General features: G+C 35.6%; 1 protein-coding gene across 1 annotated transcript in view; it reads right to left on the bottom strand.

Annotated features, from left to right (window-relative positions):
* LOC132131722 (glypican-1-like) overlaps window positions 1-13725 on the bottom strand; it is a 31843-nt gene that overhangs the window by 17421 nt on the left and 697 nt on the right. The gene's annotated exons all lie outside the window — the stretch shown is intronic.

The following is a 13725-nucleotide window of genomic DNA, read 5'->3' as shown; positions in this document are numbered from 1 at the left end:
GGCGATGAAAATAGCCCAGGCCTGTCTTTGATTTAGTTTGCACATGGTCTGCTCTCATATGCGTGTTTACAGTTTTATGACCCAGAGGAATTGAGGAAGCTGAAGGGAGTGTGAAATATAAAGGCTATTACAGGTTGGTCTAATGAGCTGCTGTGATCCTATAACACAGAGTATATGAGAGGGTTCAAACGGAAAATACAACCCTGTTGACTTTATATTTAGTACATAATATACAGGCACACTTTGGGAAACTAATAAAAGAAAAAGTACAGCTTAGTGTTATATAGGTAGCATATCTTAGATATTCAAATTTAACGATAAGGGCAACACCAACATTTAAAACACTATTCAAGTTGTGTGGTAAAATGTAGAATGAAGTGAAACAGGTCTTCTAGACGAAGGGCTGGAAGATATGCTGGAAAAATGCATCATATTTAGTAAAACATTTCATGCTCAAATCAAAACCTGATCAATAAAATCTCATTCCATCTTACATTTGTTTCTTATTGAATGACGCTCCAATCTGAAATATGGTGTAGTGAAATTTGTATACTTGATTCTTACATTTGGGATGCATTTCATATTAACTTAACAGACTTGTAAATATCTAATAATAAAAATTAAAATTAAAGTCATGGCTGACTCTTTTCTACAAGACATTGGTTTAATTTGTATATGTTATTTTTCACAATGACTCATCCCCACCACTAAGGGATGTATGAATTGCACTCACTAATTATGGACATATTTGTGTAGAAGAAAAAAAAAAGCTAAAAATTTGTTGCATTCATAAATTATAATAAATAAAGTTCAAATTTTTATTTGTTAAAATGCTAACATTCACTTAAAATATTAGCAATAAATACTGATTATTTGTACTGTACTTTCTGTGTAGCTTTAAAGTAATCACCACTGGTATGTACACGTTACTAGAGGTTAAACCAGATAATCATAGAAAGAGAAAACTTGGAGGAAAATTGATAAATCACAAGGCTTTTTGCAAGGATTGGAGAGAGAGAAAGAGATAATGTGCTTACTTAGTAGACTATAAAAGCAGCAAATGATCATGTCCCGTAATTCTCAATGTGATGCATTAATTTTATAATCCCTCACTGAATTTTATAGACCATAGTAGCTGTCATTCGGTGCATGAGGTTCTTTCTGTGAGTGAGGAAAACGTGCTGTGCTGTGTAATTGACAAGTCATTATGCAAAATAACAAGTTATTCATAATTGCTTCCACTCAAACTATGAAAAATGTCACTTTAAATAAATCTAATCAGCCTAATGGGCTGTCGCATTGGCTGACAGGGTCAAGAAAAATGAACAAAACACACCAAGAACAGATAGAACAGATTAGAGTGTGTTTGGGCAGTCATATAATCAGGATTTTTTTGCTTATTTTTATTATTACATTAATATGATTATATAAATTAGTGTTTATTTAATAAAACCTATTCAAATTATGAGAGCAAAAGGTAAATATTTAAAAGGCAAGAATCCACAAAAGCATACTTTAACCACAAATAAAAACAGAGAGAAAAAACGGAAAAGCTCAAGTGCTATCCAACTGTCATCGGATCAATGAAAATGAATGCTAATGCCAGGTAAAGGGGTCCTCTGAGTGCTTTCCTTTCATTTAAATTCCTTGCTGTCTAACAAGGTCATTGAGATGTGCTCAAATTGCCATGCCAGCTGCTGCTAAAATCTGGATTATGGGCCCCTGGATTACGAGTATTTGAGTCTTAAAGAAATCCTAATCCCCAAGATGTCAAGCATGTCTTTAACAGAGCACATACATGTTTTATTTTCAAATTGAGAGACATCATTAATTTGCGCTTGTAGCATTTAGCATTGGTGGTTCCACTCCATGCTAATCAAGTGCAGAATTTACATCCTCAGATTTGACCTTTAATTTCAGATATCAGAGTGATTTTTGACCTGTCTGGGTTGTTTTCTTTTGTGTTGCATAGTTTTCAATGATTTTAGAAGATATGCCAATGTTAGCATCTGCTTAATTTGACTAGCTTCTCCCAAGTGACAGATGAATTTGCCCCAACATGTTATAGATTAGGACACACTGTCTTTGACATCAACGAAACATGACGTTTTCTTCTCTCTTTTGATCAGCTTAATTATTTTGCTATTCTAACAACTCTTGACTATATGGTTGCAGTTTAATTTTTGCATTTAGCATGGTTAGCATTGTTTTGTACCATCATAAAATTGATAGCATTGTTTTGTACCATTGTTAGCATTGTGTTGCACCATCATACAATTGTTAGCATTGTTTTGTACCAAAAAATACCTTCATTTCAGGCGTTGAATACACTGAAAACACATTAATAGTAAAGGGAACACTTTTGCTAACAGTTAATGTAGCTAATGGGAGGCTTTGAGTTTTAGCTGCCTGTTTGTCGTGAATCAAACTAAACCTTAGCACAACTCTTGCCATTTTTACATGCATAGCATGTGCCTGATGTCACACTTTCACCTTTAATAGACTCTGACAGGCCTTCTTCTCCCTTAGATCCAATTACAAGGAGACACTTAATGAGTAAATGGTAAAGAACTGATCATTTACTCAATGTCAATACACTAATGAGATTACCTGACTAATACAATCAACAGAGGAATGATGTCCAGCGTTCAAACCTTCCCTAATGTGACATGACCTGTTGTCAGGACACAGGATAAAAGACAGGGGGTCTCATTTACTAAGCATGCATACGCACCAAATTTGCATGAACATACGTTATGCTAAGTGACGAAAGGCTGTAAAAAGGTTATATCCAAATTCATTAAAAGAATAGGTCACCCAAAAAGTGAACTATTCTTTCAAAATTCGAACCATGTTCAAATCTTTATGCTGCCAGATAATAATCACATCTCCATCTTTATCACTCACTTCTCTTTCCTTTCACCAACGTGTTGGCAGCGAGATAACCTGACAGCAACTTAGAACATGCAACATGCAGTTGATATTGACAGAGTTAAGTGGTTGGAGAAACGCCCAGCGCTACTGTGAATTATTCACAAGACTGCTGCTAGCGAGCATTCAGCACGAGGTGATGAACACTTGTCGGAGGCTGCAGAAGACTAATCACAAATGGAGTCATTTCATGTATTTAATTAGCTGGAGGTGCTAACAGAATAGCTTAAACAATGCACTCCAGCTGCAACTACACATAAATGTTTAATGAAGTTCATTAAGCTGTTGTCAAAAACATATTTTTATTTCAAAGAAATATCTACCCTCCACACTTTTTAGAACACAGTAAAAAACTTTGACATGTACAACCCAACTTTTACAACCATTCCAGTGCACCCGAACAAAAGCAGACCATTCAGTCGTTCCAGGTGTTGTTGGGTGTACCTCTGAGAACAGCTGTGCTTTTATTCATGATCAGCGGCAGGGCATAAGGGTGGAAGATTGAGAGTGCGGTGGCATGTTTCAGCCCTGATCAGACCTGCATGATCTCGGCTCTTAACAAGCACCACAGTGCACTGCAGATCCCCGCTGAGACGTGGAGGAGAAACACTCCCACACTCCAAAAGAACAATCAGTGGGCCAGAGGGAGAGAAACTGTGTGGGAGAAGGTGTAATTATGCTCACATAATCACGAGTCGACAATTCATCAGCAAGAACATGAGCATTAGCACAACCTCAAATGTCTAAAACTGGTATGGAGAAATGTGCAGTTATAACTTGGAGCTATTTCTGCATGATTTAACCTTTAAAAAGACTTTTGTTGATGTCACCTAATTTAACCAGTAAATATTATTTTTGAATTAAAACTTTAAATAAAACTTTATTTGTTTCTTTTTAACTAATTTAAATGTTGTCAGATGAAGCACATTTTTGGTTTTCATGACAGAACATTTTCCCTGCAATCTTAATTTATAATATTTTTTAAATATAACAATAATTTATAATAATAAATATAATCATATTAATTATTAAATAACAATAAAAATTAAATATTATAAATATGATTTTTAAATAAACAATATTATTATTAATAATAAATCATATTTGAATGTATAATATACTTTTCATAGTAATTATAATTACGTTTCTATTTAATTTAATACATTTTATAGCCATGTTGATTCAGTCATATTACAATTTTTTTTAATTGAATAAAATATTTTTATTTTTAGTTTACATTACCAATGTGTAAAATATATTAAATCTCAATATATAAAAACATTAAATACAATAACTTCATACCTAATAATTTAATCCAAACTAATATAGCCAGGTTGACACAGTAAAATTATATATTTTTTTAAATTGAATAAAACTTGTGAATTTAGATCATATAAAGCATATACATATATATATATATATATATATATATATATATATATATATATATATATATTTTTTTTTTTTTTTTTTTGTGTGTGTGTGTATATGCATATACATGCATATATACACACACACACACACACACACACATATACATATACACATTTATCAATGATATTTTAATTATATATTAGATCAGTTCATACTTCATTATTTATCTGGTAGTTTCTGTCTAATACTTCCATCATTTTTGAGGAATTACTACTGGATTAAAGTTTCTGTCAGTCGTGCAAACAGAAATTAGATGCGTATAATTAATTAAACAATTTCAAATGAGCGAATTTGATTGTCACTCTCCACTGAACGACTATATTATTGAATTTGCATGTGCAAACGGTTTTAATATATGCAAAAAGCTTAACCAAATCAGCCCGTGTGCCTCCACATGGTTTGCATGGGGGTTGGATGTGCCTGTGGCAATGTGGCTGAGAACATGGGTGTGTGCCGCTTTCAACACACACAGGGTTCATGGGTGTGTGCCTCGCTGTATAGAAGAGCAGCAAACATGAGCCAAAGCTGAGCTCTGAAACCAGGCTACAGGTTACAAGCATCCAAACATCACAAATCCATCAACACCGCAGACACTTAGATCTCGCTTTCAAAACCTGGAAATAAATCTCTTAAAATAACAAAGTTACGATTGCAAACAAATGCGAGATCGCACATATACCCGCTTCCCATCTTCATGGCCTACTTGAGCGAAATGTGAGATTGTCATTGTTTAGAGTCACCGCAGGGCTCGAAGTGTCATGTAGCCCCCCCCCCCCACCACTGAACAATATGTGTTCATAAAAATGGCAGACACACTAGTTGCATCGGTAATTCTAGACAGCAGCATTCAGCTCTGGTTCCTCTCTGACCTTTAGGTAATGCTTTAAGATCAGCTCTTTCTAAAACACGCCAATATGCTAAAACAAAACGTGGCAGAAACCTCAGACCATTCAACTCAAAATGCACAAGGTGGGTATCACGGTCACACCCGTCAAACTGACCTCAAAATAACAATTATTGTAATAATCTGAGGAGGAGATGACAGCTACCTAGAACATAAGTTCAACATTCAAACAACGGTTTGCTAACGTTACAACAATATTATTGTCTGTAGTCAAAATTTTGTACAATAACATAATCATGCAATTTATAATGAAAGTCAAATTTTGTTTAATGCCTTAAAGTAATCTAAGAAGTATGCAGCAAGTTAATACAAATTAACTAAGAATACGTGTCTAAAATTTTTGTTTGCAACCCATTTTACTTGTGTAACGTGACATCAGTCAAATAATGAAAATCCTATCATCATTTACTCATCCTCATGCTGTGACTTTCTCTCTTCTGTGGAGCACAAAGGGAGATGTTTTGAAGCATGTTCATGCTGCACTTTCACCTTAAGCCTGTGTTATACTTTCCGCATCCGCGAGTCTGCTATGGACCGCTAGGAAGGCGTGACGTAAAAATCGTCATCGGAGAGTGTGCGTGGAGGCTCTGAGGGGATGACCGTGTGCCTCCCATTTTTTGCGACCATGTGTACTTGTCCGCACGTTCACAAAAAAGGGGAGGCACACGGTCGTCTGCTCAGAGCCTCCGCGCACACTCTCCGATGATGATTTTTACGTCACGCCTACCTAGCGGTCCAGTTCAGTAGGCTTCAAAAGCACCACTGCAGATGCGCAGTCTGTGTGAAGAAGCCCTTTGCTACTCAAACCTTTACAATATGTCAATAAAACAATATAAAGACACCCAGATGTGCAATAACTCGGAGTATAAATACTGTCTGTGTGCGCGTCAGAATTGCTCATGCGGAAAGTATAACACAGGCTTTACAATGAAAGTGAATGGGACTGGGGCTGTCAAGTTCTAAAAAGCACAAAAATCATCAAAAAAGTAGTTCAGGTGACTTGTGCGCTATATTCCAAGATTTCTCAAGCTGTGTATGAAGAACAGATGGACATTTATTTGACAGAAACCTTGCTTAAGGGATCACTCAAACTCATCCTCAAGTTGCTCCATGCCAGTTGAACACAAAAAACATTTTTGAAAAATGTTGGTAACCAAACAGTCAATGGTCCCGCACTGACTTCCATAGTATTTTTTTTCCATACTACTCAGTGCAGACCATCCACTGTTTGGTTACCAATATTCTTCAAAATATCTTCTTCTGTGTTCAACAGAGGAAAGAAACTCATACAGGTTTGGAATAACTCGAGGTTGAGTAAATGACGATGACATTTTAACTTTTGGGTGAATTACCCCTTTAAGAGCCGTAGTTCCAATCCAATTCATTTTCATTGTATGGAAAGACATCATGCTATAAATATCTCCTTTTGTGTTTCACAATAAAAATAAAGTTTTTTGAAATGCATTGAGTTTGAATACAGCGCATTCCATAAGATTTATTATATTATTTATTTTTTTAGATAACTGTCAAGCACCAAAATATAGTAAATTAATTTAACATTAAATAAAAACTAATTAATTTTTTTTTCAAAGTAAAAAATACAATTAAACACAACTCAATATTTCAAACCATTTATATTTAACCACTTATAGCCTAAAGCATCAGCTAGAAATAAACCTGAACTTCAAGCAGACAAGAACAATCTTGCCTCTAACCACTTTTAGGCTTTTAAACGAACAACTTATTCCTAAGGTTTGAACAATGAATAAAAGATGTGGAGACCGCGGTGGGTGCCTGGCACATCATCTCCCCCTTCTGTCATAGACCGCAGGCGATGACCTTGAGAATTTCCTCTCGGCCAATAGGAACTCTTTGTTTCTCTCAACCTCTCAAATGTGCTGAGGATTCCTTTTAAGGAACACTTATTAGTGAAGGGGGCTGCTGTGGTGATGTTTGTGTGTAGTGGGGGTTTTTGGGTGTTGAACACAACTGGAAGGCAGAATATATATTGTACAGATATATTTTCATTGTCTAATAGAAAAATGGCACTGAATAATGGCGATGTTGTACAAATTGTGTTTCATTGCTGCTTTATTTTACATTTGTTTATGCTTGTGAGTGTGGCACATGTGCAACCATTTATCTCCTTTAGCTTCTTGGGCACACAAGCACAATTAGATTTATGGATCCCAGAGGAATTCTTGGGAGAAAAAAACTGGGAGCGCATCATGGATTGATATAATTGCATGTTTATGCACACTGATTGGTGACATATTACCGGTTATAATGTGCGACCTCTTATCATAAATATGGCTGTGTCATAAAGGCTGATGGCAGATTTCATACTGCCCAGCATGCATTGGACAGAAAATTGGACAAAAATTTTTTTTGGGGCCTCTAATGAGAATATTAAAAATCACATGCTTGAGCTACGAATCACTTTCTGACTGCACGGATTACAGTCAATGCTTGTTACTTGCAAATGACAAAGATATCATGAGATTTGCTCACAAAATGACGTAATTTGTGAACTTCACTTTGGTGTACAAAGCCTATATCTATAGTTATACCACCACTCCTTATTAATACTACAAATGGCAGACAATCCACATATATTACAATTACAGTGAGGTTTTTACTCCTAAACTGCAAAACTGCATAACATTACCTACAGGGACCACATACTGCTGGGGATCAGCTCCAGGACATGCTCTTTCAAACCACATGGGCATCCAGACATCAGGTGTGTGTGTGTGTCTATAGAACTGATGAATGAACCGAAAGGTCATTTTTAAAGGGGAATTCGCTCGTGAACAGCATTCGGACAGGTGTAGCCCCGTTTCAGCAGTTACAGTTCTGTCTATTGTTCTTTTCGGTGCTGCGAGTAGAGCTTTGGTTTGGTATGAGGCGCCGTGTAGGATTTAAATCAAACTTCGCTTATCAATACATACATAAAACACGTGCATATTCACCTATAAATTACTCATATATACATGCATACTACTGGATGTTCAAAAATACATGTATAAAATACACGTGAACACTAATATGAAATCGATACCAATACATATAATGTTAGCAATGTATGCATACACACTTGTGTATGGGAGGCCGTTTTAGACGAATCCAATTGAAAACTTGTGATACACACTGAAACACTTGTCGTACAAGTGAATCACTTGCGATACACACTGAAACACTTGTGATACACACTGAAACACTTGTCGTACAGGTGAATCACTTGCGATACACACTACAACACTTGTGATACACACTGAAACACTTCTGATACACACTGAAACACTTGTCGTACAAGTGAATCACTTGCGATACACACTGAAACACTTGTGATACACACTGAAACACTTGTCGTACAAGTGAATCACTTGCGATACACACTACAACACTTGTGATACACACTGAAACACTTGTCGTACAAGTGAAACACTTGCGATACACACTGAAACACTTGCGATACACACTGAAACACTTGCGTGTACAAGTGAATCACTTGCGATACACACTACAACACTTGCGATACACACTGAAACACTTGCAATACACACTGAAACACTTTTGTGCACAAGTGAATTACTTGCGCATACATGTGAAACACTATATATCTTTGCAAATATATGAAAGACATGCGGTTACATAGGAACTCTTTGCATATGCCCTGTAATCGCCCATATACTGTTGTGCCTGCACAAAGACTGCACTTTCAAACATTCTCGCGTGTGAGAGAGCATAAACATTTTCAATGTGTCCAAAAGTCGTTTCATTGCAACAGGAAGTTATAGCTCAAATATTCTCCACGTATATGGCTCCTTCCAAACTTGTTTAAAAAATGAGGTATTTGTTGGTAATCAAACGGCCTCCCATACTTGTGAATAACTTGCGTATACATATAAACTTGATGTGTGCATACACCTACAGACACTCGCATATAGGCTACATATAAACTTGATCTGTGCATACAGACCTATTAAACACTCGCACATACATATAAACTCGCTGCATACAAACACACCTGCACATACTCGCACATACATATAAACTTGATCCGTGCATAAAAACCTATTAAACACTCGCACATACATATAAACTCGCTGCATACAAACACACCTGCACATACTCGCACATACATATAAACTTGATCCGTGCAAAAAACCTATTAAACACTCGCACATACATATAAACTCGCTGCATACAAACACACCTGCACATACTCGCACATACATATAAACTTGATCCGTGCATAAACACCTATTAAACATTCGCACATACATATAAACTCGATGCGCGCATACACATCCATAAAACACTCTCGCATACATAAAAAATAACATTTACTAAATTATACAGTTCAGATGAGAAAAACATATGCATTATTTGTGTACGTACACACACACACACACACACACACACACACACACACACACACACACACACACACACACACACACACACACACACACACATATATATATATATATATATATATATATGCAAGTGATTTCATATGTGGATGTGCGTGAATTTTCAGTGTTAACGGAAGTCATTTCAGTGTAAAAGGAAGTCGTTTTTAAGCGTGAACGGAAGTAACCGCATTTGCAATCATGGACAGAGATCTGTGTCATTCCTAATCGTTTGCTCAATCATTTAAAAAAAAAAGTTTTAAGAACAAAGTGAAAGCTGAATGTTTTTTAATACACACATGAACTGGAATATAAAGATCTTATAAAGATTCTTAATCTCTCTATTTTTTTATTTAAATTTTTTTTTGCCCCAAAATGATACATTTAGTAGATAAAATGTACTAAGTTATAAAAAGGTTGTAAAATGTCTTTATACACTTTGTTTTTGTCTTTAATCATATACTGCATTGTGGTGCACTTTGAGATGAATTATCCACGGACCATGCTATCACCAGAATATCCACCAACATGATCTTTTTTTACTAAACCCTTTATCCACGAAACATGATTTATAAGGTTGTGCTTGATTTGATTACCTTTTTGTTTTTAAAAGGTACTGAACATTTCAGAACACCGGCGAGTTCATGGAACATAATATCACACTCGCCAGCAGCAGTAAGGTAACTGGCAGTTTGATCTAGAAAAAGGTGAGAATTTCACTATTGCACTATTAGTCACTATTGCACACATACATGGGTAAACATTCTCAGAATTAACTTTTGGTTTTTTATCTAATGCAGGGGATGGTGGATGGTGGATCTTTATCAGTGTAATAGTTAAACATCATATGCAAATAAAAAATAAAAACTTGTATACTATTTGATACAAATATTGTATTATTAACCAGTTTTGAATTTTTACTACATTCTGTTCCTGAAATCCACACTTTAGAAATCAAGATGATCAAAGGTAATCAAATCAAGCACAACCTTATAAATAATGTTTCGTGGATAAAGGGTTTAGTAAAAAAGATCATGTTGGTGGATATTCTGGTGATAGCATGGTCCGTGGATAATTCATCTCAAGGTGCACCACAATGCAGTATATAATTAAAGACAAAAACAAAGAGTATAAAGACATTTTACAACTATATAGTAGGGGAGTGCGGGGTAAGTTTCCACACTTTTCAAACTGTCTAACATTTAATGAGCATCGTAGATCAAAATGATATAAATGTCATACCAAATGAAAGAATGAAGTCTTGGGCACATATGTTGTTTTCATTACATTTTCATATCTGGTGATAGCAGAAGCATAACTGGGCATGCTAGACAGAACAGACTTGCTGCTAAACTCAGATTAGAGCGATCTTGACCACATTTGAGCAGGAAATTGATTATAGAAGAAGAAGTCACACAAAGTGGCTATTTGATTTTTGAGATAGAGCCTCAAGTTTTGGAGTTATGAACAGTGTGACAACTTACCCATGTGACAACTTACCCCCCTCTCCCCTACATTTTATCTAATAAATGTATCATTTTGGGGCAAAAATAAAATGAAAAAAAAATAAAATAGAGAGATTAAGAATCTTTATATTCCAGTTCATGTGTGTATTAAAAAACATTCAGCTTTCGTTTTATTAACACTTTTTTTTTTAAATGATTGAGCAAACGATTAAGAATGACACAGATCTCTGTCCATGATTGCAAATGCGGTTACTTCCGTTCACGCTTAAACGACTTCCTTTTACACTGAAATGACTTCCGTTTACACTGAAAATTCACGCACATCCACATATGAAATCACTTGTATATACATATATATATATATATATATATGTGTGTGTGTGTGTGTGTGTTTGTGTGTGTACACAAATAATGCATGTTTTTCTCATCTGAACTGTATAATTAAGTAAATGTTATTTTTTATGTATGCGCAAGTGTTTTATGGATGTGTATACGCGCATCGAGTTTATATGTATGTGCGAGTGTTTACAGTTTTTCTCAATTGCTTTGGCTCAGTTCTCAAATGATTTTTTTATTTTCCAAAACATTAAGTTCAGATCTCTGAACAATTTGCTTCTTTTTCACATCAGATTGGAATTTCTTATTGATTTGAGCAAATTGCAAATGCTTTGGCACATGTGTGCAAAGAGTACATACAACTGTCTGCAGTTTGGACAACAAATAATTGCATATGGCTTGTTGATCAAAACTGATGACTCGATTCTCACGTACACTGTCAAACACTTCAGAACTTCTCAGACATTTTTTATTGTGTAAGCCATCACATTCAAAACGATCTATTCAATTATCATAATTAGTATACATGAATGTATATTCTAAAATATATCTGACATTGACATTATTTGTAATGTCTGCTAAATTGGCACATGACCTCTAATTGCATTCGCAATCTAATTGCAAATGACCTCTAATATGAATCAACCATTTAACCATTTAACCAATCAACTTTGGGAGTATATATATACCGTGAAAGAGTCAAGGCGTTGTGGTACCAGTATGTCCAGGTAAACCACTGGTGTGCACTTAGTGAGTTTTCCTGTTATTCTAAGATGCCTGTATTACTTTACTGTAAGTTTCAGAAACCCATAACAAAATACATTTACTGTTACATTTTTTTCTGTGTTTCTTCATAGAGAATCATGGAGTTAGAAGTACATGAAACGACCCACATTCTTGTTTTTGTGGACGAGGCTGGGTTTAATCTGTCCAAAGGCCGGAGACGTGGTCGCAATCTCATTGGACACCGAGCCACAATTGACACACCAGGCCAACGTGGGGCCAATATTACAATGTGTGCTGCCATTTCAGAGAACGGTGTGAGCACACATATTCCACACATTGGGCCCTATAATACCCAACTTCTCCTGGCCTTCCTAAATGCACTTTACAGAGACCTGATTCCAGAACAAGAAAGAGATTTAGTTAGACCACATTTGCCTAATTATGTTGTTGTCTGGGATAATGTCAGCTTCCACCGAACCAACAGTGTTAGGGACTGGTTTTCTGCACATGAAAGGATAACAGTGGAATTCCTTCCACCATACTCTCCATTCCTAAATCCAATAGAAGAGTTTTTTTCAGCATGGAGGTGGAAAGTGTATAATCATAGACCACAAAATCAGATGTCTTTGTTGGATGCCATGAATGCTGCATGTGAGGACATCACAGCTGACCATTGCAGGGGATGGGTGCGGCATTCAAGGAGATTTTTTCCGCGGTGTGTGGCAATGGAAAACATCAAATGTGATGTTGATGAAAATCTTTGGCCTGACCGACGTGAGCGACAAGATGTCCACCAAGAATAATATTTTTTTTTTTTTTCATGAATGTTATTTGTTTGTGTATTTGTGGTAATACACAAATATGAAATGTAAAGTGAAATCTTGTTACTCTTGTCAGTTACTTTACATGTACAGTAAATACACTTGTATTGTGTATATACACATGAAGTACAAAAATAAACACTGTAAAAATACAAATGTTACATTTAAATATTAAATGTTTTGGGTGAGTAACTACATTTTGCAGACATGCTAAAGTTTTGAAGTTCCTGCAAACAGTTGTGACATTTGAACTCACAGTTTAGAGAATGTTAAGACTGTTTCGAAAAATGTGCCAAAGCAATTGTGAAAAACTGTAATAGGTGTTTATGCACGGATCAAGTTTATATGTATGTGCAAGTGCACTGTAGGTGTAGGCCTACAGTAAGTATGATTTCATATAAGTGTTCACGTGTATGTATTTTATGTATGTATTTTTGAACATCCATTAGTATGCATGTATATGTGAGTAATTTATATGTGTATATGCACGTGTTTTATGTATGTATTGATAAGCAAAGTTTGATTTAAATCCTACACGGCGCCTCATAGTTTGGGACCCTCCATCTTGTGCACGCGCTTCCTGAACTTGACAATAAGAACACGCACCTCGAACGTGTCAGGTGCAAAAAAGGTAAACATTGTTGATGGTAAACAACAAAAAAGACAGGCAGATGACAATGGGATAGATA

This window comes from Carassius carassius, chromosome 48 (assembly GCF_963082965.1).
Source record: "Carassius carassius chromosome 48, fCarCar2.1, whole genome shotgun sequence".
NCBI classification, from domain to species: Eukaryota; Metazoa; Chordata; class Actinopteri; order Cypriniformes; family Cyprinidae; genus Carassius; species Carassius carassius.
The sequence above is the reverse complement of the archived record's forward strand: the minus strand, read 5'-3'. Positions and strand labels throughout refer to the sequence as shown.